This window comes from Gallus gallus, chromosome Z (genome assembly GCF_016699485.2).
Source record: "Gallus gallus isolate bGalGal1 chromosome Z, bGalGal1.mat.broiler.GRCg7b, whole genome shotgun sequence".
Taxonomy (NCBI): Eukaryota; Metazoa; Chordata; class Aves; order Galliformes; family Phasianidae; genus Gallus; species Gallus gallus.
The window spans coordinates 78166595-78191790 of record NC_052572.1 but is presented as its reverse complement, the minus strand read 5'-3'; the positions used below and the strand labels follow the sequence as shown (position 1 = coordinate 78191790).

The 25196-nt window shown below is 49.0% G+C and overlaps 1 pseudogene; it reads right to left on the bottom strand.

Annotated features, from left to right (window-relative positions):
• Positions 1–424: 424 nt before the first annotated feature.
• LOC121108325 overlaps positions 425–25196 on the bottom strand; it is a 59233-nt pseudogene continuing 34461 nt past the window's right edge.

Sequence of the window (25196 nt, the reverse complement as noted above, 5' to 3'; positions counted from 1 at the left end):
AATCAATAAAGCTAAAACGTGCCTTGAGCTACACTGACCACTAACTGCACCCAACATCTAGAGCCTCAAACTAGCCTGAACTAGTACTGCAAAAGCGATCCATTTTACATTATGGATTGCATCTTTAGTTCTACGTAGATGTTGGAAGTACATCACTGAAAGTGTTAAATGCATGAGACTTGAGGAATTTAAGAATCATAGAATCATTAAGGTTGGAAAAAAACACAAAGATCATCTAGTCCAACTGTCAACCCATCACCACCATGCCCGTTGAACCACGTCCCTAAAAGAAATACTAACATAAAGAATATGAGCAAGTGCTGCATCCCAAAGAACATGTTGTTTGTTACCTGTGGTTATTCCTGTGAAGCATACATGCTCACTGAACCAAATGCTGGCAGAAGTTCACTAACTCGGGGAGAGTTCACCCACTTCCATGATTTTGGAACCACCTTTCTGGGAAGCATGCAACCACCTGTTCACCCAGAGAGTATTCTGAAAGAAAGGAAAAAAGAAAAAAAAAAGGGCTTTCAATAAAATTAAGTCACACCACTTCTGGCAGACTTCTCCTTTTGGCTAGTTCAGTTATTATTGGCAGTGTTTACTCTTCAAAAAACAAAACCATCATTTTAAGCAGTTATTCCTAAAAGCCTAGGAACCAATGCTTGCTTTGAAATTCTTTTATACACCAAGGTCATTAAAAACAAAGAAACAAACAAAAAAAACAGCTTTAAATGTTAAATAATTACACTTCAGACTACATCTGTCCCCATGGAAATAAGACCTTTCACCTCTTTACACTTCTCTATGTTTTCTGGCCCTGGTGGTGTGTTGAAGAGGTTCAGAAGAAGGTAACGATTCAGCAGCTTGCTCAGTCCCACACCACGGACTGTGTCTTCTTGTACAGTCCCATCCCAAAGGAGAACCTTGGAGAGCAGCTGCAGTAATGGAGAAACAGAACATGCATATCTGATGGCTGAGGGTGCGTTAGAACCTCCTTTCTAAACTTAAAAGATACCATGTCCATCCAATCTCAGTACTCAAAAAACAGGATTTATTCTCTCCAAGCTGACTGCCAATTAGTCACTAAAAAACTACAGATCATAAATAGTATTTTGAAGTAGATTAATTTTACATGTGCCTATGAGCTGTACCCTCATACATACACACATCACCCCCCAAAAGGAAATAAAGAGCATGTTACCCTTCCAATTCATTAACAATTTGCTAACATGCGCTACATAAGATTAAGCGCCACCAGCCTCATAACACAGGTAAGGTTGATAGCCTTGGTCCATAGCAGCAAAAAGATTCTTTTGTACTTGACCTCAGTATTATCCGTTAGCAAGAGTTGTCTTCAGTTACCTGTTATCACTGTAGAAATGACTATTTAAAAAGACTTTATGAGCTGCTAGGAAAGTTAGACTGTATGATGGCACAAACATCAAAACCTCATCAACTGTACTTCCTCATTAAAATAGTTCCTGTCCTCTTCTCGCCCAGCCCTTTGTGAGTACTCTCCCATACAATTTCTGGGCATGGTTTAGAGGACATTCCCGATAGGCAGCCTGCAGATGATCACCTGCTTTGAAAGACAGCACCAATAGGGGCTGCACAACGGCAGTCTCAAGCACAGATAAGTCACACTAATAAGCTGCTGAACAGATCCAAAGAGTTTAATGCATGACCCGCAGTACTACTTACTCTGGGGTAAACGAATTCATGACTTCACTCCAGAAAAAAAAAGAGTGGCAAACTGTCAGAAGATACCCAACACAAACACATTTTCAACCGTTCTGCACATCACCACTTCTAAAGAGAACCCTGACAGTGAGGATGGAAAACAAACTGAAAGGAGAAAACTTCAATCAGCAGTGAAAGACCACTGGTCTCGCTTTTAGAAACATGTATTTGACTGTGTATTGCCTGACTTAAATGTCCAATCTCAGAAGGTGATACCAGAATCTTATGTCTGTTTCTTGTCTGCCAGGTATCAGCACTAAGCTCCCTCTTGTCTTCTCTGCATCTGTCCATGACAAACCCTTACACAACAGCTTGCCCCAGGAGTGAATATGGCAAGTCCTCAACATTCCCAAATTCCCTCATTTTTCTACAGGAATGTGCAACATGGCAGCAGGAAGCCTATGCAGAACTGTCACCACGGCCTTGTTAGCACACACAGCAGGGGAACTGGGACGTTAATGTGTTTTCCTGCATCTAAACCTCATCTTTAGTACGAATCCAAATACACTCATAGAGGAAACGGATCTAAGAGGGAATTGAATCACAGGCATTCAGACATTCCTAACTCAGCACTTTAGACTGAATAAAGCTATACTAATACGCTTACACGCACATGCAGGGATTCTACTCTACGAGAGCAACATGGGCACTGTATGCACATACTGAGGAAACAGACCTATCCACAGAGTGCCAATGACTGATCTCATGGAAGGTTAGCAGGAACAGATGATGAAATTAAAGTCTGTTCACTACGTATCAGAGGTGGGTGAGCATAAATAGCTCACTGACAAATATAGCTAACCTTCCTATTAAAATGCATTAAGGTCTCAGGAATCAGATTTGACTGAAGATACATTTCCTCAAAGACTACAATCTCCTTTTAACTAAAATGCTTTTCACAGACAAGATCGGTGTCTTTTCTTTACCTCAACAGCTGACCAAAACCGTCTGCCTTGGAATTTTGAACATGGCGATGATTTGTCTTCCACAGTGCTGGTCAGAAAAAGAGGAAGAGGAAATAAGGATTTTGCTTGACCTGAAAGTAAGACAAACAGACAATTCATCTCTTAAACATCGATGAATTACAACTATGGAATTCTTTCAGCAGTGACAACCAGAATAAAGGTCTAAGGAAACAGCTGTTAACTGCAACTCCTTGCAATACCCAATGGAATTAGCAGTTGGAAACACTCGAGTATGTGTTTAATGGATTCTCAGCAGAACAGCACTGCTTGTAACCAGACAAACATGCTGCATCAGGCTTAGCAACACTCTTCTCCCAGCTGTGTCTTAACCCCACACCTACCAGACTCTTACCAGTTATCCTCTCTCTAAGAGCATCCAGCAGTAAGCATCAGCAATATCAACTACTTCAGGAAAGAAAGAAGGAGTCAGGAGTAGAAGGGGGAGCAGACCACCACAAATAACACAAGCCCTCAGATACTCCAAGTTAAGATCACAAAACCAGACTCTGGGCTGTGCCCCATAAACTAAGAACTTTCCATTTATGAAAGCTTTTAGTTACAGGAGCAAAAAAACATTAAGTCGACTGCGTAGTTACTCTTGTCAGAAAGAGTTCCTAAACATCAATGTTTGGTAACTATTCCTACAATGAAACAGTAGAAGGCACATTTGTTCCGTTTGCTCATGGATGTCTACAATATATTTCACCCACGCTTCTGGGGAAAAGGTACAGAAAAATAGAACAAAGGCTAAAAAAAGAGGTTAGGTTGCAGGTAGACTTGGTGGTCTTTAAGGTCTTTCCCAGCCTGAGCAGTTCTATGATTCTATGACTAAAAATAACAATTTTAAAAAGTAAAAAAATAAATTCCCAGAGACAGCTAACCTTTTCGGATACAGAGGGATAAAGACATCCTCCTCTACAGACTGCTTCATCCTCAGGACAACCGTGTTAATCAAATCCTGTCAAAAAAAGAAAAAAGGAAAAATATTAACACACCCTCACAAGAAAAGGATCTCACCTTCCACTTACAACAATTTTAGGCAGTTATTTTGTTCATGTGGAAAAGCAAAACGCTAACTCAGCTGAATGCCGGTGCCACTGTATATAATAGACACTAAAATCGTGACTGCATTACAGACCTGTGAGCAAATCTCAGCTTTAACCATCTTTCTTTTTTTTTTTTTTTTAATAAAATCCTCTTGGATAACGAGATTAATGTATTTTCCAGCTATGAGGCTCTATTAAAAAGAAACACAACAAAACACCACAGCTACTATACAAACAGAATCTTATCTAAAGCTTCTTCCTGAAGTCAAGTGTGGCGACTGCATAAACGTTTGTTATTATTTCTTTTCATACTAAGGGCCTAAACATCAACTTAGTTTCACCTACTTTATGCTGGATAAACTCCCAGATTTGCATGAGAATAAAACCAGAACTGGGCTAAGTGTATGTTACAGTGAATATTTACAGTGAATGCATACACTGCATCAAGAACTTCCTTCCCCATTACCACAACAGCCTTTACCTGTTTTGCCTGACTGCATTCCCTTCTGGACAGGACTTGTTTTTCAAACACGTTATCACAAAGCTGTGTAAGGTTCTCAGTCTGTGAAGTCGATAAAGGATCCCACACATTCTTGGCAAATGCTGAAAAATAGGAATTATTTCATTCATGATATCCAAGTGGCTATCTGCTCTAGTTTCAAGGAAGCAAACATTCAAAAAGCTAAACCTTTCATTTGCAGTAACCTTAACAAGTAATTGTAACTATCAACATAATTTTACATTACCACTTATTTAAGGTTTGCATTACCTAGCTGCAGTGAACGTTCTCAAGACAACCTTAATATACCTGTAATTTTTGGCAGGATAGTTTTTTCAATCACTCTAGGCAAAACTTCTTCATCAGGATCATCATCTCTTTTTGATTCAGACGGACTTTTTGGCATCGCTGAATCCTTCTACAGCTCTGAACCAGGGCATCTCTTTCAGGTCTGTAGAATTCTGCTGAAAGATCATTCCCATTCGTTGTTCAGCTGTCAGGATTGAGAGAAAAAGCTCCATGCAGAAATATACCATTATGATACCAAAAGATTCTCATTTAACAATTTTACATGGATTCTAATCACGGAATGGACCAAAGCAGCAAGCTAAAACTGAATGTAAAGCTAGATTTCAGAGGGTAGGGTTGTCAAAATGTCAGCAAACAGCTCCACATTAATAAAGATGCAAGTGATTCATACGCAAGCAACCTGACAAGAGGAAAAGATGTCCTCCTTCTAGTTAACAACACTTATCTCAAGCTCTGGAATGCCTCTATAACCCACGGCAAAGCTCCTGTACAGAAGTCTTCCCTGCAAGCAGCATGCCCCCGTCCTGCACTCTGGCAAAGCCTTTTTCAGGAAAAAAAAAAGATACAGAAGACCACAAAAAGACTTCTGCGGTTTTGAACAACTGCACAGATTTAAATACCCATTACATTTCATATTTTGTATGTCTCTTAAAAGCTCAGACAGGAAAATCCTTCTTCTGTTATTCAGCAAATACGCATCGTGCCTCTCCCAGCTCCTCGTGACCTGCTCACTAAGGCAGTTCAAATCTCTATTTGAAATACATTCCAACTTTGGACAAAAAACTGATTAAACTAAAGAAGCCTACAGTCTTATCTTCTATCTATTCTTCCTAAGGCATTGGTCAGAATTGTTTAAATGCATTAATTCTATGCTGTAGAAAATAAACGATATACCATTCAAAAGGAGTATTTCTTCACTCTCCCTTGAAAATCCTTCTCAATACGGGAGGAATTTTGCTCTCATATCCTGACCAACCTTTGCTCTTCTGGAATTCAGTCACCTCTGTCAGAGCCAGTTCTTCATCACTCGGCATGCCTTCGTGGTGACCAGCTGTTTGTGAACGCTCTCTCAGCTGCCTGCCTGCAAGTCCTGCATTCTGTAATGAACTCAGGTGAGTTATTCACCATGTACATACGTAAAAGAAAGCTCAGTGATATACTAAGAACACCCGGTGAGAGCAATAGCCTAAGGAAACACAGTGAGGAAGCAGAAGTAAGCATGCAACCCTAGAGACACAGACTGTAACAGTAAGGTACTTTGTGAGCTGCCAAAGGACATTCAAAGCATCTCTAGCGACCTTCACTTCACCACATTCATACTAGGAACTCCCCCCACCTGAAACACCAAACATCTAACATGGTACTCCATACTATCCCTGCCAGAGGTAGTCTGTAAGAAACTACTGCGCTCTCAACAGTCCATCATCTCAGTCCTATGTAGCTTATGCAACAACTTGCATGGAAACTGTGACTGCATCCAAGTCTCACTGGGGCTAAAAAACGTTAGTCCTGGCACCACATACCATAAGAGCATGCAAAAATCAACAAGAAAATTGTATTTATACCTATCATTTGCATACCATACCTCTTGTATGTAATTATTGACATTACTTAACGTTAAAGGTTAACAGTTTGCTTCAAGCAAAGTTTTATTACGTCGTTTTTCAACCATTAAAACTCTTAAGTCCTTACCTGTGCCTAAACAGTGATGAGTCAGGGCACCAATGCAACTGGAACGGTTTCAGAGCTCCCAGTAACTTAAGGTCAGCAGCAGACCCTGACATTCAAAATGTAGCACCTGGCCTACGCTGATAACAGAGGGTAGGTTAGATGTTCTGATGCACCTACTGCCACCCCACCAGCAACAATACCACCTGCCTATGTTTGTCATCTGTGCAGTAATCACAACAGTGTATTCCTATATATAATCACAATATTATTTATTCCAACAGCAGGGAAAAATCTACTTTCAGTTTCGTGAAACTTTAAATTAATAGTACCTATTAACATTCAGATTCCAATCAGCACAAAGAAAACCCTCCATTAACAAATAGATGGTTTCCATGTACCTTTGAGCATTGGAAAGGAAAGGCATTTTTGCACGTGTGTGTATCACCTCGCTTAGTAACCGCACAGATTTACCTTCACCCCTGTGTAAGTAACAGGAAGCAGATACACACTTACTACAGTTAGATGTAACTATACGTACCTTCGATGCTCACACGTTTTCAGAAGCTTCATCTTTTCATCACTCTCCAATCCATCATTACTTGGTTTGCCATTCCCAGCTACCAGAAGACAGGAACAAGACAAAGAGGTGAATGCAGAACACTGATTCTGCTTCTGCTCTTCATTTGGAGACTAACCAAAGTAAATACAACCTCCTGATGAAAAATTCACAGTGTCCAGTGTAAAGCACAGTCAGTATTATCAGTGAACTGTAGGACAGCTGTGGCTGCTCCCTCATGCAGGGGGATTGCCAGGTCACAGCCTGAACCGGGAGGTGAGCACCTGTGTGAGCACAGGGAGGGACCCCAGATCCACCCTTCCTCTCTGCCCTTCCTGGTGACGCTTCCAGCTGTGCTTCCCAGAGTGCACACACACTCAGAGTCTGCATGCTTTGCACCCACCCCACCTGCACACCAGTTAGAACCAGAAAGGGCTACATCCCCGAGCTCACTCTTCTCAAGCTGCTGCCAGTTATCAGTCAATCCTTCCTTGTCCTCCTGTTCTACAGTGCCTGCGTCCCAAACAACCTAATATCTACTGGAAAACTGACTCAGTTTTTCTTTTCAAGTACTGATAGACAGCCACTGAGATCAGGAATTCAAAACTGACCGAGCATTTGGTCATGCTATATTCACTATTCTACCACGGAGAAGTGATACTACGCGTCCTACTTTGGTAAGGATTTCAACTAGGACATCTAGTACAGTATGCCCACTGACAGCAGGGAGGGAGAAAACATTACACATGAATATAAAACATAATCCAAGAATTAACTGTGTGTTTCTACTTAAAGAATGAGATTTCAGTAAGAAAGTAACTGGTAACTTCATACTAACTTGTCAGATGCTGCATAGAAGTAGATTCCGTTTCCAGCTCATCTTGCCTTCGCTTCAGTACCGACATGGCTCGTTGCTGAATAAGTGCATGTACAGCAGATTCTAGATCAGTTATGTATTAAACAAACATAAACAAAGTGTTTATGTCCTTAAAACAAAGCACAAAATCCTTGCTAATAATAGCACCTGCATTGGAGCAAAGAAGAACTGCAAGACTTACCCATACCAACATTTACAGAAGCACTGTCTGTGGACAAGATTCATGCTTTGGAAAACATCAAATGTCACTGACGTAGTGGTAGTTCTGAAGGTACCACCACTGACATTTTACCCATATTCCTCTACACAGCACGCTCCTAAAGAGCATAATATGGCAAGTGTAGCGACGTTACACTGAACAGATTCTACCCAAGTTGATGTGGGTAGGAATACAGCATACATCAGTGCGTCCCACTTAATTCATACCAACTTAATATCACCAAGCTATTACTACCAGACGTGTTCTCCCTCCCCTTCTTGTTACTTTCCAAATAGGTCTCCCACTCTCGATAGTCTTTCACATTTGATTGTACTTGAACTCCCCGCATCATTTCATCCATTTCTTTCAGGTGATCAAGGCCAAAAAAAAAAAAAAAAAAAAAAAGCATAAAATTCCACAGAAATATTTAGTCCACTTCAGCGGAAATTCTTTGAACACAAGCAGGCCAGCAGCAGTCTGTACAAAAGAGTATACATACACAGAGGTTCACACAAGTGAACGGCAGATGTTTGTGTTTCAGCTGCACGATGGTACGTGTTTCCGCGGTCTCTGGCGCCCCCGCGTGGCCGATCGGCGGAATGGTTTGGAGTTGTCGGGCGCATGCTCGCTGTGACCTGGAGGACTAATCACAATAGAGAGTGGCGGATGAGCTGCACAGAGCGGTTACGAAGCCACTTCCGCATTCCTACGCGCACGCGTTGTGCCGCCTGCAGGACTGAGCAGCGGACAGCGGCAGTTCCGCGCATTGGCCACGAGGGGGCGGCAGAGACCGCGGAAAGAACTTGGACGGGATCGAGGGCGTGCTAAAAGCTTTACGAAAAGAAAATAATAATAATAAAAAGCAAAAGATAAAAAAATTACTTTTTGCCAGCATCTGTTGCACTGTTCTGAAATATTCACATGCCACAATTTAACTGCCCAGTACATTTAACGACAACAAAATTAAAGCACGTTGGCAGAAGGCAGAGCGCCATATTGGTGTTCACTCAGCCTCTGTCTTCTTCGTGCTTTAATGTATTTCACAGCTACCTAATGTAAATCACAGCTACCTCTGGAAGACAGCCCGAGAGCTGTGCAGGTCCATCAGGCTCAGCTGCAGCTTTTCATCTGCCCTTCTCTGGCCCTCCTGCAGCTGGAGAGAGAGCACAGGAGGGCACGTGGGATGCAGACCCTCCCCAGTCAGCCGCAGCAGTCGCTCCTGCCAGCACTCCCTTTCCCCCACGTCTTTCCCATTGGACAGTCTGGAGCCCTGTGTGGCAGAGGAGGAGAGAGCTGCAGGCAGAAGGAAAACGGGCTGCTGGGATTCCTCCATCCCACTGCCAGGTGTCTTCTCTGGCATTTTGGGGGTGGGAAGGGAGTTGTGGGAGCACCCGTGGGGCTCCGGGCAGGAGGGAAGGAAGCAAAGATGCAGCTGCAGGCAGCGGGCTCTGGGCTGGAGCAGTGCAGCCAGGCACAAACAATGGCAACGTACACACACAGATAAACACCCAGTACAGAATCTGGCACTCCACGGTCCTCCCAGAGCTTGTTACTGCTTTTTAGGCTGCCCTGCAGGTATTCTGTCCTATCCCCTTCATTCCCGTGTCTTGCCCCTTTCCTTCACCCCGTGCCTTCCCCATTCCTTTTCCAGGCTTTCCCTTTCCTTTCCCCGCTTCCTTCCCCACGCCTTCCCCCTGCAACAGCCCCATGTTCTGCTGCTGTTCTCAGCTGACAATCCTTACACCACACTGTTCAAACACATCGGATCAGACTGCATACTGGCACTGATTCTAAAACAACAACAACAAATACATACAGTATTATGTGTGGATAACAAACTCCTACCTGCTTGAAGACCAATAGCAGCTCCTCATCCTGCAGTAACTCCTGCACACGGCCAGGTCTCCCGTGCAGGGATTTGGCATCCACAGTGGCTTCGCAACATTGGATTTGAGTCTTTGACTTCCACCTCAATCTGCTCGACAGCAAACTGCCAGAAAGGAGGAAGAAGGAACGTGCCAGCAGTGGATGCGATCGGCAGAGCCAGCAGGGCATCCCCTGCTTCAAAGGGCACTCTGCCTTTGATCCCCACCATGGGGCAGCCACTCTCCTGCTTTGCCTCTCCCCAGGGCCTGCAGGGTTTGTTCCATTGCATGCTGTACCCGCATGGCCAGCACGTGCTACGGAGCCCAAGTGGAACACCTGCTGCAGAACAAGTCTTTGCAAGAACAAGACCTACAACCCAGATGAGCTCCCTCTACGAAACAAAACGCTTGTGGCTACAGCCACAACTACAAGCTGTCTCAAAACTGGGGTTCTGGGGAATTATGGGACATGCAGCTTTCCAATCCTGAGCAGCTTATGGAAGAGCAAGGAGAAGGAAATAAAGGATGGCAGAGCGCCATCAAAACAGACAGTACATGTCCATGCAGACTCCCAAACCCACAGCTTCCTGGGTTGTTTCTGCTTTTGTAGCATTTGCGTGCTGCAGATGAGGAAAACGCTCTGCTGTTTGAGTCTTCTTCTGCAAGAGCCACCTACAGGTAAATGGCAGCTAACCTGCAGACCGAGCACTACTGCCTGGCGTTTGTCAGGGGGAGCTCCTCCTGCCGCAGCTGGATGCTGATGCTGACAGGGCTGGAGATGCTCTGCAGGGCCAGCTCGTAGCTGGGAGCCACGAATGGACACGGCGGGAGAGAGGAGAGAGCTGGCGGGGACCAGCCGAGGCATCCAGGAGCATCCAAAAGCCCTCAATCAAAAGCATCACAAAGCCACAGCCAGCAAGCTGGCCGTGATCATCAGCAGCATCCCGGATGCTGGAGATTCTTTGCTACCATACACTACGGGAGCACAGCTCTCGCTGCAGGCATCCCTCAGCCAGACAAAATGGGAACAAACCCGCAGCTCTGCTGCACACACAGCCCACAGCCGTAGCCTTGCAACATGAGCTGCCTTGCTGTTGCATCCATCCATCCCAATCCCTGGGAATGAAGACTCAGAAGGCAGTCAAGGCGTTGATCCAGCACCAGCGTGCTTTTATTCCCTAAGAGCCAGGAGGGCTTTTTAGTGAGAGGTCCGGTGTACACAGGGGACTCATCCTCTCTTGGGAAGGAGACAAAGGCTTAGAGCTCGTGCTGCTGCCCGGTGCCTGGGACTGGAGCTCTGATTCTACGTCCCCCTCCACCAGGCTCGGCTCCTCCTGGCTGACGCTGACCTGCTCCTGCATGGAGCTGCTGCTGTCGGGGCACTCGGGCTGTGCTTGGGCTGGGCTGCACTGCAATGGTGCCCCGACACAGTCCAGCTCGGTGAGTGTTGTTTCTGGCAGGCTCAGGTCAGCGTCTTCTGCACTGCCGGGAGAGATGAGGGCTTCCACGTGGATCAACACCTTCATTCCCTCACTGATGTTGTATGGAAGGCTGTCATCCGAGCTGCAGCGATTCCTGCTTCCTAGCAGCTCTGCATTGATACCAGCACACAGTGAAGCATCGCTATACGCTCTGGCTCTTCTGCGTGGACGAGGGCTCGGTTCACCTAGGAAGGAGTAGATACACAGGCAAACAGTTAGTGGCAAACTTGCACAAGCTGAATGATGAGAGTGGTTCTTGAGATTTGCTTCTGCAGTGGCAGCAGGACAAAGCCAAGAGGACAATAGCAACAGGAGGAGCACTGTCTCGAAAGGAACTGTTGCGCTTTTGTTGTTTGTCTTTCTCTTTTGTGTGGACTCCAAGCATGAATTCGATGGCGCTGACAAGCAGGGTTTTGACAGCTGGATGTGCACCCTTACCTGCCAGGACCACCACCTCTGTTTCCGAGGGCTCCCTGGCATCGCGCTGCAGTTGGCGTTTGGCCACAGAGGATGGTTTTCTGGGCTTGAAACAGGAACACCAACTGCATGCAGGAGATTCCTTCACCCTGCTGGGTGGACTTGGTCTGGAGGGAGAAAAGAGGGAGCGGTGTGAGTCGTGCATGGTGCAGGGTGAGGGAAGAGCTGCCCTGAGCTCTTGCCAACACTTGCTTGTTCCGAGCACTGCCTGCTTCCTGCTGAAACACAACTTAGAAGCTCGCTCTGTTTCACACGGTTGAGGACGGTTCCATTTCTAGAGCTCAGCCCTGGAGTCTTGCTGGCTAAATTCCCCTCAGCCATGTCAACCCAGATGCAGAGCATGCGAGCAGAGGCTGCACAGCTGTCCAGGACAGCATCGAACAGAGGGCTTTGATTCAGCTGGCAGGCTTAACTGCTTGCTGAGGAATCGTGCAGCCAGAGAAAAAGTTCAAAAGCATCTCTGACACGTACATTACCAATTGGCCCCCTCTGGTAGCTAAACTGATCCGTCAGGCAACTGCTTGTTAGTTGAACCTCAGAGGCCAAAGGGAGGGGACATTCAGTACACCACCACACGCACCATTAGAGTCACGTAGCTTCTGCAAGTTTTGGCACTAGCAATCGTGGGGAAAAACCCACAAAAGCCCAAACAACCAAGTCTGATAGGAAGCTGCTGGAAAAGAAAGTCCTCTTTACCTTCCAGACGGAAAGTCAATGATTGTGTGGAATTTCCCCTGCACAGTTGCGGGGCCTTCTTCCACTTCCATGTCCTGGATGTGTGTCAGTGCGGCAGAGCTGCTGTGGCCTCCCCTCTGTGCCTGTGCCTCCTCCAGAGTGAGCAGCTTGGTGGCACGAGAAGACACCTGCACAGACTCGGGCCCTGATGGAGAACTGTGCCCTGGAAGGGAAGACCACAGCTAAGAGGGCGGATCAGAAAGCAGCGGCACAGCCATCACAGTTCTGAGGGAGGTGCTGCACATCGATAGCCCCTCGATAGCAAAAGCGTATCTCAACAATCCTGGAGAAGGCCTGCATTTGATCAAGGTGTCTCATCAAGACAAAGCTCATGCAGGAAGACGCTCACCTGCTCCATCTCCGACGCCTGATGTGGAGCTGGAGCAGAAGAGGACGTCGGTGTGGTTGATGAGGAATTCCACCACATCCGACTGCCTCTGCAGTTCCACGCAGGCAGCTCTTCCGCTGGCGCAGGCAGCCTCGTTCTGCTGGGATCTGTAGAAAAGGCAGATTGGAGAAGTCATTGACCCGAGATCGTTTCCCCACGTTTGGGCATGTGGGCAGCCAAAGGCTGTCCAGTTGGGCTCTGGAGACTTCCGCAGTGGGCAAGCACTGATGCCACTGAAGACATTCTCCCCGGTGATCAAGGACACACCAGCCCCATCTGACAAAACCAAGAGAGCACAAATTGTCCTCCTCTCCAAAGTGTGCCCGTGGGGAGAACAGATCTAAGCCTTGTGCTGAGACGGAAAAAGAAGTTTACCTGAAGAGGTTGGGAGCCCACACAATCGCTAAGTTCTTAGCGTGCATGTTTGTGACGGAGCAGCTCCCAGCGAGACAAGCCAAGTGTCTCAGCAGGTATTCCAGCGTCCTGGAAAGCAAGAGCCAAACCTTCAGCACCACTGAGCACGCCGTGCTCACATTCACCAAACAAACCTCACTTCATGCCACTGCTTGTTCTTGCTACGGAATAGCAAGTAGATCAAGCTTTCCCAAGTGCCACGCTGCAGCACCAAGCCCCAGCACAGTACAGCCGCAGCCATCAGCTGCACCAGCCGTGCCCCCGTGCCCAGGAGCTGACCCAATCCATTCACCCCACGCAGCCATCCAGTACTTCAACACACACAGGCATCACGTTGCCAGCGTGAGACAAAGCCTGCCATCGCATCATCGCCCTCTGAAGTGCAGCAGGGCTGAGCTCCCCAGACTGAGGGCAGCAGTTTTCTGACCTGTAGTGAGGTGCAGGCAGCTGCTGGATGACCTCCTGCACTCGGAGCAACCGCTCCTCATCTGTAGTGGCACAAACAGCGTCCTGGAAGAAAGCAGAAAGGGATTGAGACACACATCAGTAGAGATACCTGCCGCAGGGTCGGCAACTATGAAGACGGAGCGGTGTGGCTCAGCACTGAGGCGGATTTTCTGCCTTCCAACAGGCAGAAAAGCTGGGGAACACAGCGGCACGCAGCTGGTGCCATCAAGGCCAAGCACTCCAAGCACTGGGCTGCTTTACAGCCTGATCGGTTCTGCACCTCAGCTCCTCGCAATGGGCATTCATCTCCCAGTAACCTGTGCTATTAATCCCATTCCCATTCTAGAAATAGTTGGGGAATAGCAAAAGAACAGGAATTCTCGCAAGCATTGTGAATACGGAAATGACCACCTCCAGGGAGCACCAAAAGTGGCATCAGTATGCTGCAGGATGCAGCAGAGACATGTGAGGCTACCACATGGGGCTTACAGAAAATCAGAAAAAAAAGACCATGAGGTGCGCAGGCATGAGTATGGGACAGGCCACGCCAAGAGGCCCAGGGAAGAGGGACATGAAGGCCATTGCCTTGTGCTTACCGAGAACTTGCCATGCAGCTGCTCGGGCAGCAGAGGGCTCAGCAGCTCCCTGAAGTACATCTTGCACAGGGAGCTCACGCTGTGAATGTCCCGGACGGTGAGCTCCGGAATCTGCTCCGACTCAAAGTCATGGCTGCAGAGAAGGACACAAAAACAGAGGGCTTGGAGAAAGAGGAAAACAACTCCAAAGCAAGACAACATACAGTCCAGAAGCACTCTTACCGCAGCTTCTGGATCTTGGACGCCACGCCGGACAGGCGGTAGATCCCCTGCACCACGCCGTGCTGCTCAATGAACTCAGCGCAGCTCTGCACGACCTGGGGGACTACAGAACAAGGGCCAGCGCTTAGCTGAGCTCCTGATTCAAGTCCTGCTTCAGCCGCTGCCCCTGTCACATCCCATCCACTAAGCTCAGCCAGGCTACTGCTTGCCTCCTCCGTAGAGGAGAAAAAAGGCTGTCGCAGACGGCGCAGACAGGCAGGAGCCGGGGAGGAAACTGGACACGGACGTGTTCTTGGCTTTCAAGAAATGCCAGAACCTGCCAAGCAGCCTGAAGAAAGTAATTCTGGGGAAGCCAGACACGCTGCCACAAGTCCCATCACAGCTCCCACCGCAATGGAGGCGTGAGACCTCATGTCCAGAAGAGCTAGGAAACTGACGCACTACACTCTCTTGGGCCAAAAGGCTTCCTTGGTTTTCAGGCTAGCGTGGCATTGGCTTACACCTTTGGCTTTAAGCAAATACAAGTGTGCCGGCCTCCTATGAGCATTAGCCTCAGCTTCCCTTGCAGCCATCAACTCCCATTTCACGTTTCTCCACCGCTATCAACCTGCCCCTTGCTAGACACGATCTCCCTTTCTTTCATCTTGTCATGCCCAACAGAGGGAGGAAGCTCTCAGGAACGGGCTGTTCCTTACCATCACGGCCAGAGTGGAGAAGATGCTCTCCCAGGTCACAGCCAAACACCCCTTCCTTCTCCTTCTCCTTCTCCATCTCCCGCTGCTTCGGTTCCTTTGGGCGGGCCTTCACGAAGGAACGAAGGAAGCTGAGGAGCTTGCCACGCTTCTTTGGCACTGCACAACACAAGGAAGAAACCAGTTCATTTCAGGTTGGGCTCAGTGGGACCAGGCTGAGCGGAAACACATGCTACAGAGCGCGTCAAAGCGGCAAAAACATTGCCAACACTGCATTCTACAAGGATTCCAGCATTTGCCCAAGCCCTCATTCTCACTGCCTACAGAACAGCAGCCCTACGCCCCGTGGGATGCAGGAAGGATCATCAACACAGAGGAGAACGTGGGATGGATAAAGGAGGTATTCAACACAGAACACACCCAGAAAAAGACTCCATGTGACTTCCCCGCACCATCACATGTAACATCCGTACCTGGCTTTGGTGCTGAATTGATGAGGGCCTCAGGAAGTTTTCCGTTAATGAGCTCCACGCACTCCCCGGGGAAAAACCCAACCTGGAACAAGAACAAAAAGAGGGATGGAATACTGAATGCAGCATTTCTCAGGCCTCAACTGTTAAACCAAAACAGAATGGCCTGCAGAAAAGTAACCCTCATTCAGCATTTGCAGCCAGAAGACCTACAAAAGCAATAATTAGTTCCAGAGAAGATGGCTCTGTCCTCCGTGCTTGTACAATGGACAGAGGTGGTCAACTTCTGACTGCGTATGGAGCACGAGAGGCTCTTGCTTCTAAGTCACACGAGGAGACAGTTTCCTACCCAAGCCCAGAGCCAAAGGGAAAGACCTCTGACAGTGACACAGGGAAACTGTCTACGTCCAGAAGCCACCCTGTGCAGGACGAGCAGCTCGAAGCTGACGTTCCTCACTTGACTGCAGTTGCGCCCAGGAGTCTGAAGCTCGTGCCTACCTGAAAGCCATGCTTGCCTCTCCACCAGGGGCTCAGCTCCTTTGCTGGCATAGCAGTAATGCACACCAGGTCTCCCACCTGCAAGAGATTGCAACATCAATCCCAGCGTCAGCGCAGCTGGGAGGAAAGCACAGCTGAAATGACGCCCTTCTTCTGCACTGCCAAAGAGCGCACAGCTTGAGAGCAATTGCACTGGGGCAGCTCTTCAGGCATTTCCTGTGGGATAGCTGAACGTGGAGGTACAAGAGTCACTGCCTTACACACCACACAGATGAGGATATTTCTCATGATTTGTTCACACGTCTCTATACTCTTCAGTCCGTGACAACAAGGAATGCCTTTAACTGCTTACCTCCAAGGAGAGCTCATCCGCTGCCTGGGCAACGTAGCTCTTGATCACGTGGGCAGCAGCAATAGCTGGAATATTCAAAGATGACTCCTCACGGACCAGCAGAGGCTTCCCCTGCTTCTCAGGCTGAAACAGAGAGCACAGACCATGGTGAAGAGCTGAGGACAAAGAGGATCTCAGGGTGACATGGCACTAGCAAGGCAATGAAGCTTTTAAGGCAGCTCTTCAGTGACACCAAGAGAGCCGGAAGGATGCTCTCTCTCTTGAAAAGCAGGAGAGCACAACTGTGGCTCACACTGCTGGCTCAAGTCAGGGAACAGAGACCAAGCAGAGCTTCACACTGTACCTCCGTCAACGCCCGGTCAGGCCCACGGCTGATCTCGCTGCTCGCGATGCCCATCACAGCAGGCGCGACAAGCTGCAACAGAAAAGAAACACATTTCCTGTGCTCACACAGCACTGGATCGAGAGACTTCTTCAGAACTACTTCTAGAAACAACAACTGTGTGCAGTCTATTCAAACGGGACAGCCGTTGCAATACGCAGCACTGGACCAAGTCGCTGTCCCTCTGCTAGCAGATGGGGACTCTGGCACAAAGCAGCAGATGCATTTGCCCCGAGCACGCTGAGAGCACAGTAGCAGGCCAGGGAGAGGTGTCACTGCTGGGGCTGGAGCTGCTCCCCAACCCCCGGCTCCCAGCAGCAGCCTCACCACCAGCGCCGGCCGCAGCCTTGCCCACGCATTTCCTCTGCCTGCATCTCTGCTGTGCTCCCTACAGCTGTCGGGCACACTCACACAGCCAAAGCATGCACGCTTCTGCCCCTGGCTCATGTTGTGCAGCTCTGCACAAACTGCGGCTAGGGCTCTTGGCCTAAGGGATTGCTTTCCTTCACACTAGCTGCTCCCAGCACTACAGGCAGCATCCTGCTGAGGGTTGAGCTGGAGAGGAAGTGGAAAAAACCCACACGTGACCAGAGCTGCATTTCAGCTGGACGAGGCTGTGTTACTACACACGGTGTGACTAAACACGGGCTGCTGAACCATGTGGCAATACAAAACATGGCACGTACCTGGCAAGAGATCAGAACAAGGGAGAACAAGATCCTCGAACCCGCAGCCGTTCCTTGTCACTTTGCTCTGATCTTCCACGAGCAAAAGCTGCACCAAGGGAGCAGGCGGAGGGTGGGCAGGGGAGGGAGAAAGAGCAGGTCAGTGAGCCTCCACAATTTAGCAAGGAAGGCGAGGGAAGAACCGTGGGACAAATGCCATCTTGATGGATGGCTTTGGAAGTGATGGCCTGGGGGAAAATGGCGTCTGATGGTCCAGATGAAGAAAAATTATCCTAGGAGCTCCGCCAGCCAGCACTTCTCAAGCCCTCGCTGCCCACCCGTCTATCCCGCACCGTCTCAGCTTACCTACAAGGCGCTGCACAAGACGGGATGAAGACAAACACACTCAGTAGATGCACAAGTGCAACAAGCCACGTACTCACGCCGAGCTCAAGCGCTCCAATGAAGGGACGCAGCACGCGCTGCTCCTCCCCTCATTCTAGCTGCTTATGACATCACTAAGGGCCACCCGGCTGCTCCACCATGGACGGACAAGGTTGGGAGGCAAGACCACGTCACAAGACCACAGGATTCCAACAGGGCACCCCAGCGTTCGAGAAATCAGTGCGTGGTTGGAATTCCATCCCAGCCAAATCCTGGAGAAGCTGGCATGGGGTTGTCGGGACCAAAGTGCAGGACCCGGAGCTTGGTGCTGTTGAGCCTCTTGCTGGGCCTATGGCAAATCCACACTAGGGTCCTTCTTTGCATCCACGGGCGGCTTAGAGCAGCCATCTCTTTCACCTGGATGGAAATAAAGGAAGAGAAATACATAGCACTGCTACTAGACTGCTTCAACAGTTTCTTTCCCGAGTGCATTTTTGCCTTTTGGCTTCCATGACGACCTCATTTCCTCCTCCTTTTCTTTGGGGGGAAGCTGCCCCCAGTGCCTGAGCTTCACAAGATAGCGTGAAACATGACACTAAGACAAACGCTTGCCCTGGGTGCAGGGTGGCTGTGCTTTGCCAGGCATATAAAGGAGGGTAGGGCTAGGAAACGCCACATGGCAGCCCCAAGCCTTGGGGGTCTTGCCAAGTCTGCATTCAGTCACTGTGGCCACAGCTGCTGCCTCACTGCCAGAACATATCCGAGGATACAGATGGACGCAGGCACTCCTGCTCCTTCTGCAAAGCCCTCCTCTGCACAGCCCGTTAGCTGCTGATCACTGCTACGCCAACCGGGCTCCCCTTTACAGCAGCCTTGGGATAAACACGATTGTACTCTTCCGTGCAGCAGCAAGATCCAGGGATGAAGCAGCACAGAGGAAACCAACAGAATCTACTGCTGCTGAATCCACCAGCTCCTTCTGCCCACCAAGAGTAATACCAAAGCACAGAACACAAGTGGGATAAGCGCATCTCGCACACGGACAAAGGGAATCAAAACAGCTCCTTCGAGAAGAGCTCGTTGGGTAAACCCAGCCTCAGAGACACAAATGCATCTGGTTCCAGTAAATATTACGGCACATTGTTGATGAAACGCTGTTCTGTTGCTTGGAGAGCACGAAGCATGCTGTGTTGACAGGCACAGCAGCGCGATGCCCAAGCTGAGCACGCAAACCTCCCCAGCACCCCTGGCCAATGCTGCCAGGGAAATGCACGACCTGCAGCCCCACACGGCTCGCTGCACGGACACTGGGGGGCTGTCTTAGTCTCAGGTGGGATCCATTTTTCTTCAGTGTCTGCTATGATGCTACAACAGTGAGAACACTCTCGTGTTTATAGTTTCTGAGAAGCAGACCTGGACAGAGCCAAGGCCGTTCTCAGCAAAGCTCTCAAGAAGGAGCTGGGAGGAAACCAAATGAGGACAGCTGATGTCAACGGGCCAAAGGGATATTCCATACCATATGACATCAGGTGGAAGGGGTTATGGACGGGGTGGGAGCTCATCTCACTCTCTTCCTCTGCTTGCCCATTGCTTGGGAGGTGCTGAGCCACTGCTTCTACATCACTTCTTACATACATTCATATATATATGTGTGTGTGTGTGTGTGTGCGTGCATCCATTACTTCTGTCCTTTTCTCTACCTTTGGAAAGAGATTTCTCTCAACATATGAGTTCCACCTTCTTTTTTTTTCCCCCATAATTCTCTCCCCCATCCCACCGAGAAGGGGGGAGTAAGCAAAGGACTCTGTGGTGCTCCACCACACGAGGGCTGCAAAGCAATGGCAGCAGACGTGCAGTGCACTGTCATAAGTGCACATGTACATAAGCAGATGCTCTCATCCACACGTGCAAATCTGAGGGCGAGGAATAAAAGGCTCGCTGGGCCATGGGCAAAGCAGGGAGCAGATGACAGGCAGGAAACAGGAAGGAGTTCAAGACCAGCTCTCCTACACCAAAGACAGGGAGAGCTGAGTCAGCACCACGGGGGGACTTACGACACAGCTTGAGAGCTTACAGAGACCTGAGGTTGCCAAAGGAGGCCGCCAGGGTAACTCTCACCAGTCTTTTGCAGGGCTCTCACGGATGCTTGCGATGCTGACTTCCACTGCCTATGGCATTGGTAGAAAGCCCAGCTGGCAAATGCTCAATTGGTCTGGGTAACGCTTCTATGCTTCCACGGCTAGGACTGAAACAAAAGGAAAAAAAAAAGCATGCAGCCCTATGAAATTTGTCTCTCTACTGCTGCTGTCAGCGTGACATCTACGATGAGCATTACGCGTCCCTGCACCCGACTGAAGATTCATCCAAGTCTGTGGGCACTGTTACCAGCAGTTCCCAGAACATCTTGCGCCACAAAATGCAGCATGCTCCTTTTTTTCACAGGCCCCTCGTTTCTCTCATCAGCCTCAGACTCACTCCACTTCAAATACACCCATCAGAACAGCCCTTCCGTTCTGCTGAGGTAGGAATCCACTGCTGGGATGTCCCCCACTCCCGTTCCCCGCTATGTCCAGCACCGGCGGGGAAAGGAAGAGACACTGCCATCACCTACCCAGACTTCTTGCAGGGCCTTCCAGACCCTCTCACATCACAGGGAGAAGCGGCACAGCTCTCGTGGCACAAAGCTCAGAGAAGGCTGCAGAAATCAAGGTTGCCACCAAGGTGCTGCTTTCAAACAACGTGACTTAGCGGGCACGAGACGGGAAAGACAAGGTTCCGGTTCAGAAGCCTCCAATCCCCGTGGATGTGGCTGTCTGCAAAGACCACAGCTGCCTGCTTTCCAGCAGGGGGACGCTCACCCAGCAAAGCACTCACCCACCAGATGCCTCTCCTACAATCATAGCATCAGCAACGTTGGAAAAGACCTCCATGATCATCCAGTCCAAACATTCACCTACCACCACCATTTCCTTCCCACTAAGCCACGTCCCTCACTACAACATCCAGTGTCCCTTGAACACCTGCAGGGACAGGAACTCTGTCACCTCCCCAGGCAGCCCGCTCCAGCGGCTGACCACCCACTGGGAGAAGTTGTACTTCCCATCCAACCTCAATCTCCCCTCATGCAACCTGAGGCCATTCCTTCTAATCCTAGCACTAGTTCCACGGGAGAAGAGGACCACCCCCACCTCAACACAACCTCTCGTCACGTAACTGGACAGAGGGAGAAGGTCTTCCCTGTGCCTCCTCTTCTCCACACTAAGGAATCCCACTTCCCCCAGCCGCTCCCCATCACACTTGTGCTCTACACCCCTCACAGCTTCATTGCGCTTCTCTGGACACACTGCAGGCTTTCAGGGTCCCCCTTCTAGTCAGGGGCCCAGAACTGAACACACTACTCAAGGAGAGGACTCACCAGTGCTGAGTGCAGTACAGTGGCGATGATCACTTCCCTGCTCCTGCTGCCTCCGGCCCTTTGCAGTGCACTTCCACTCTAAACCGTTCCTTCTGCGCTACCGCTCGGATCCTCCCTTAGGGCTGGAGCTCAAGAGGTCAACACAACAAAGAACGCAACGTGCAACTGGAAGGCATGTCTCAAAGCCTGAAGAGTGAGAACGGGACCCTGCAGTTAGATACTCTGAGAAGGGCCTCACAGGATGCCTGGGGAAGGAGACCTGCAAGTCAGACGCAAGGGAAGAGCAACAGCTCTCCCTCCTTTTCTTGGTAACAGCGAGATAGGAGTGGGAGTTCTAGGTTGTGTGATTGTTATCACCATCTGCTGAGTGTTCCGTACCGTGGATCTAATCATTTCAGGTCCAGCTGACTTTCCGAGAAACCTGAAAGCTTACTGACTCATGTACTAGCCTTATGAAGATGCCAGCTCAAAGACGTCGTCAGCATTGTGGACTACGTCGAAACCATGGCTTTTGTTCTAAAGATCAGAGTGAGTGTGGTGTGAGTGAGATGCGTTCCTTGCAGGGAATGAGTGTCAGCCTGTTTGCATAGTACTGTCTTCTGATTGCGGGGAAGCGTGTCAAGGAAGGTGGACAGGCTTCTGTGAGACCTGTGAGATCCAAGTGTTCACATCTGAACAAGATCAGTAGGCGGTGTCCAGGGTTGCCTGTGGAAACTCTGAGGAAATGAGGAATCAAGAAGAATTTGGTCAACATCGTGGGAGGCTCCCAGGGGAAGGAAATTCCCAAAGAAGCCCCGTTGGGATGTGCACTGGCACACTGGTGGGATACTGCAGGGAAACCTGGAGGCACCCTGAGGAAGGAAACTCTCACCAAGTATTGCAAGCAGTGGTGCTTAATGTGGAAGTTAGAAGATGATGAGAAGCGGCATCGGAAGGGGACCCGTAACTATCATACCTTCTTACAGTTCCTGTTTTTCTTAAGGAAGGAAGGTCCATAAAGTAACATGACCAGTTGTTAGGATGGAGTGCTCTCATCACGAGACTAAGTACTGGGTGTTTATGGACACTGAAGAACTGTGCTGTATGATTGGTGGGTTCTGAAGTGAATGGGACAAACGGTTTTGATGGCAGAAGTAAGTGTAATTGCTAATGGGAAACAGAAGCATGACTGAGGGTATGTGGAAGTGTAACTGAGGGGATGAAGAGGGGACAAAGGAAAAAGGGTTACAGAGAAAGTGAGTGTATCCACACCGGCAGGAGAGCAACCCCCCACACCTCCTCCCCGCCCCGGACCCGCACAGAGAGTGGTGTTGTAAACAGCATTCCATGCAAAGGGGGGGAGGTGCAGAGGATGGGGCACTGGCAGTGAGAATAGCCTTCACGTGCAGAGATCTCGGAAACCCAAAATTCCAGGGTTAGCACTGGAAATCTCCGGAGAGGAGAGGAGGAGGTGAAACTGAAATGTCATGCTAGTTGTTTATGTAGTGCTGAGAGTTTGGGAAGGGAAAAGCTGCAGAAGGACGCAGGCTGAGGAAGGCCAAGATGAGCAAGGTGGAACGGGGTGGTAGATCCAAAGAGAGCTGAGCAAGAGAAAGGAAAAAAACGGATTGAGGAACAGAGATAGTAAGGCCATTGGGAAGAGCAACAGCTGTTCCTGTTGCGGTGTAGAGTAGAGCCCTAGGACACAGAGGTCCCCTCAGAAAGAGGTAGGGGAGGAGCCGGGAAGAGCCCGTGGAGGGAGAGGGTTCCAGCCCCTCTGGAGCAAAAGCACTGTGCCAACTGCAGGGAAATGAGACAGCGGTGCAGAAATCCAACCATCTCTGATTGCAAAAGCTGAAGAATGGCAACCTGGGAAGTTATTCCTAGCAAATCCACCGGTGAAATCGCAGCTAGGAGAGCAGGAGAAAGAGGTTTCTTTTCCGGTGGGCACGGGTGCCTCTTACCACCCGGAGATGATTTTGCAACACAAGTCGGAGCTACTGCCCAACAAGAAAAGGCTTCCCTTTTGGGATCACTTCAAGAGAGGCTGAGAAAATAAGGAGGAATACATACATGCCTGTAGATGCCAGGTTCTCCAAAACCGTTCCTCTGGCAAGACTCATCAGAACAAATGGATGCAGAGAGTCAATTCAATAACACTGGTGCTAAGGGTCAAACAAGATGAACTGACTGAAAATGGTAAGTCTGGCTTTAATGCAAACAGGGACAAACAATGGGGTAACCTCAGAAGTTACAGAAAGCTTCACTAAGGTATGCTTAGCCGTGTGGCTATCAGGGATGCCTGGTAGAGCCAAAATGCAGCCCTAAGTTCAAAGCAAGAGTTACGGCTAGCCCACTCAGGGTTAAGCAGTGCCCTTTGAGGATATGCAACTGGAGAAGGAGAAAAGTAATCATAGATAACTTTTGGATTTCGGATTACTAATTGAATGTGAATCCAAATACAATACTCCAATCTTGCCGATGAAAACTTGGATAGCAAGTCCTATAGTTTAGTACAAGATTGGAGGGCAAGTAATAGAATTGTTGAATGTATACATGCTGTGGCGGCAAATCCATACACTTGAGTAACTAAGTTAGGGAATGAGTAGGTGGAGTTTGCCTTCTGGATGTGAAGGATGCCTTTTCTGCCTGGTTTGGCCAAAGGAAGCCTAAGGTCATTTGCCATTGAATAGGAGAGCCCCAGTTCGCGACAAAAAAGACTCCGTTCACCTGGACAGTGTTAGCCAGGGCTGTGAGAACAGCCCAAGGATTTTGGAGAACTGCTCAACTCGGGAGCCTGAGATTTGGGTTCCTCCATCCCACGGTGGAACTTGACTGCAGCATGTGGATGCCACAGCAACAAAGAGGGCTGTGTGCAATGGACTGCGAATGTGCTGAATTTCTTGGTTTCAGTGATGATCAACTTTCTCAACAGAAGGCACCAAGAACTCAACAGCAAGGGACCTATCTGGGATAGGAGGTTACAGCTGGACTTGGAACCTCAAGGACTGCCAGGAAAGAAGCCATCTGCCAAAGCCCTGAGCCACAAAGTGCCGAGGAACTCCGTACATTCTCAGGAATGACAGCAGGGTGCCAACCGTGGATACACGGCTACGGACTGGTGGTAAAGCCCCTTCAGGAACTCAGTAAGAGATGGCCAGAGTGGTTGAGGGTGGTGGCTGTACGAGTACTCAAGATTCAAGAACCTGGGACATCTACGCTAGGCCAAAGAAGAACAGTTGGAATATCTCATACAGTGTCTATACTGTTTTGGAGGTAAAAGGGGGGCATGAGCTCTCACCCCCAGGGCTTCCTGAAATACCAGGCCATCCTGGTACAGCAGGATGATGCAGAAATAACTGCAACTCATATTGTCAACCCAGCATCTCTCCTTTGCGGAACTCCCGGAGAACAAGCATTTCAGGACTGCTTGGAAACAACCGAAGCTACGCACTGTTACCAGTCGGACCTGAAAGACGAATCCTTAGCAGATGCAGAAGACACCTGGCTTACTGATGCAAGCAGGTTGGTGAGACAAGGAAACCGTAAGGCAGGATATGCAGGAACTGCTACTGACAAGGTCACCGAAACACAACCATGACCTGGGGGGACTGTCTCTAGGAAGCCTGAAATAACTGCCTTGACAAGAGCCTGACATAGCATCTGTCCATATAATTACGCAGTTGGGATTCTACATGCTCATAGGACCAGCTGAAGAGAGCAAGGATTGCTCACACACAAGGATGTAAATCAACAAAGAGTGTGGCTACCATCCATTGTCAAGGACATCAGAAAGGGAACACCGTACCGGAAAGTGGAGAGAAGATGGTGGATCAGGGGGCAGAGCAGGTCGTTGAAGAGGGCTTTAA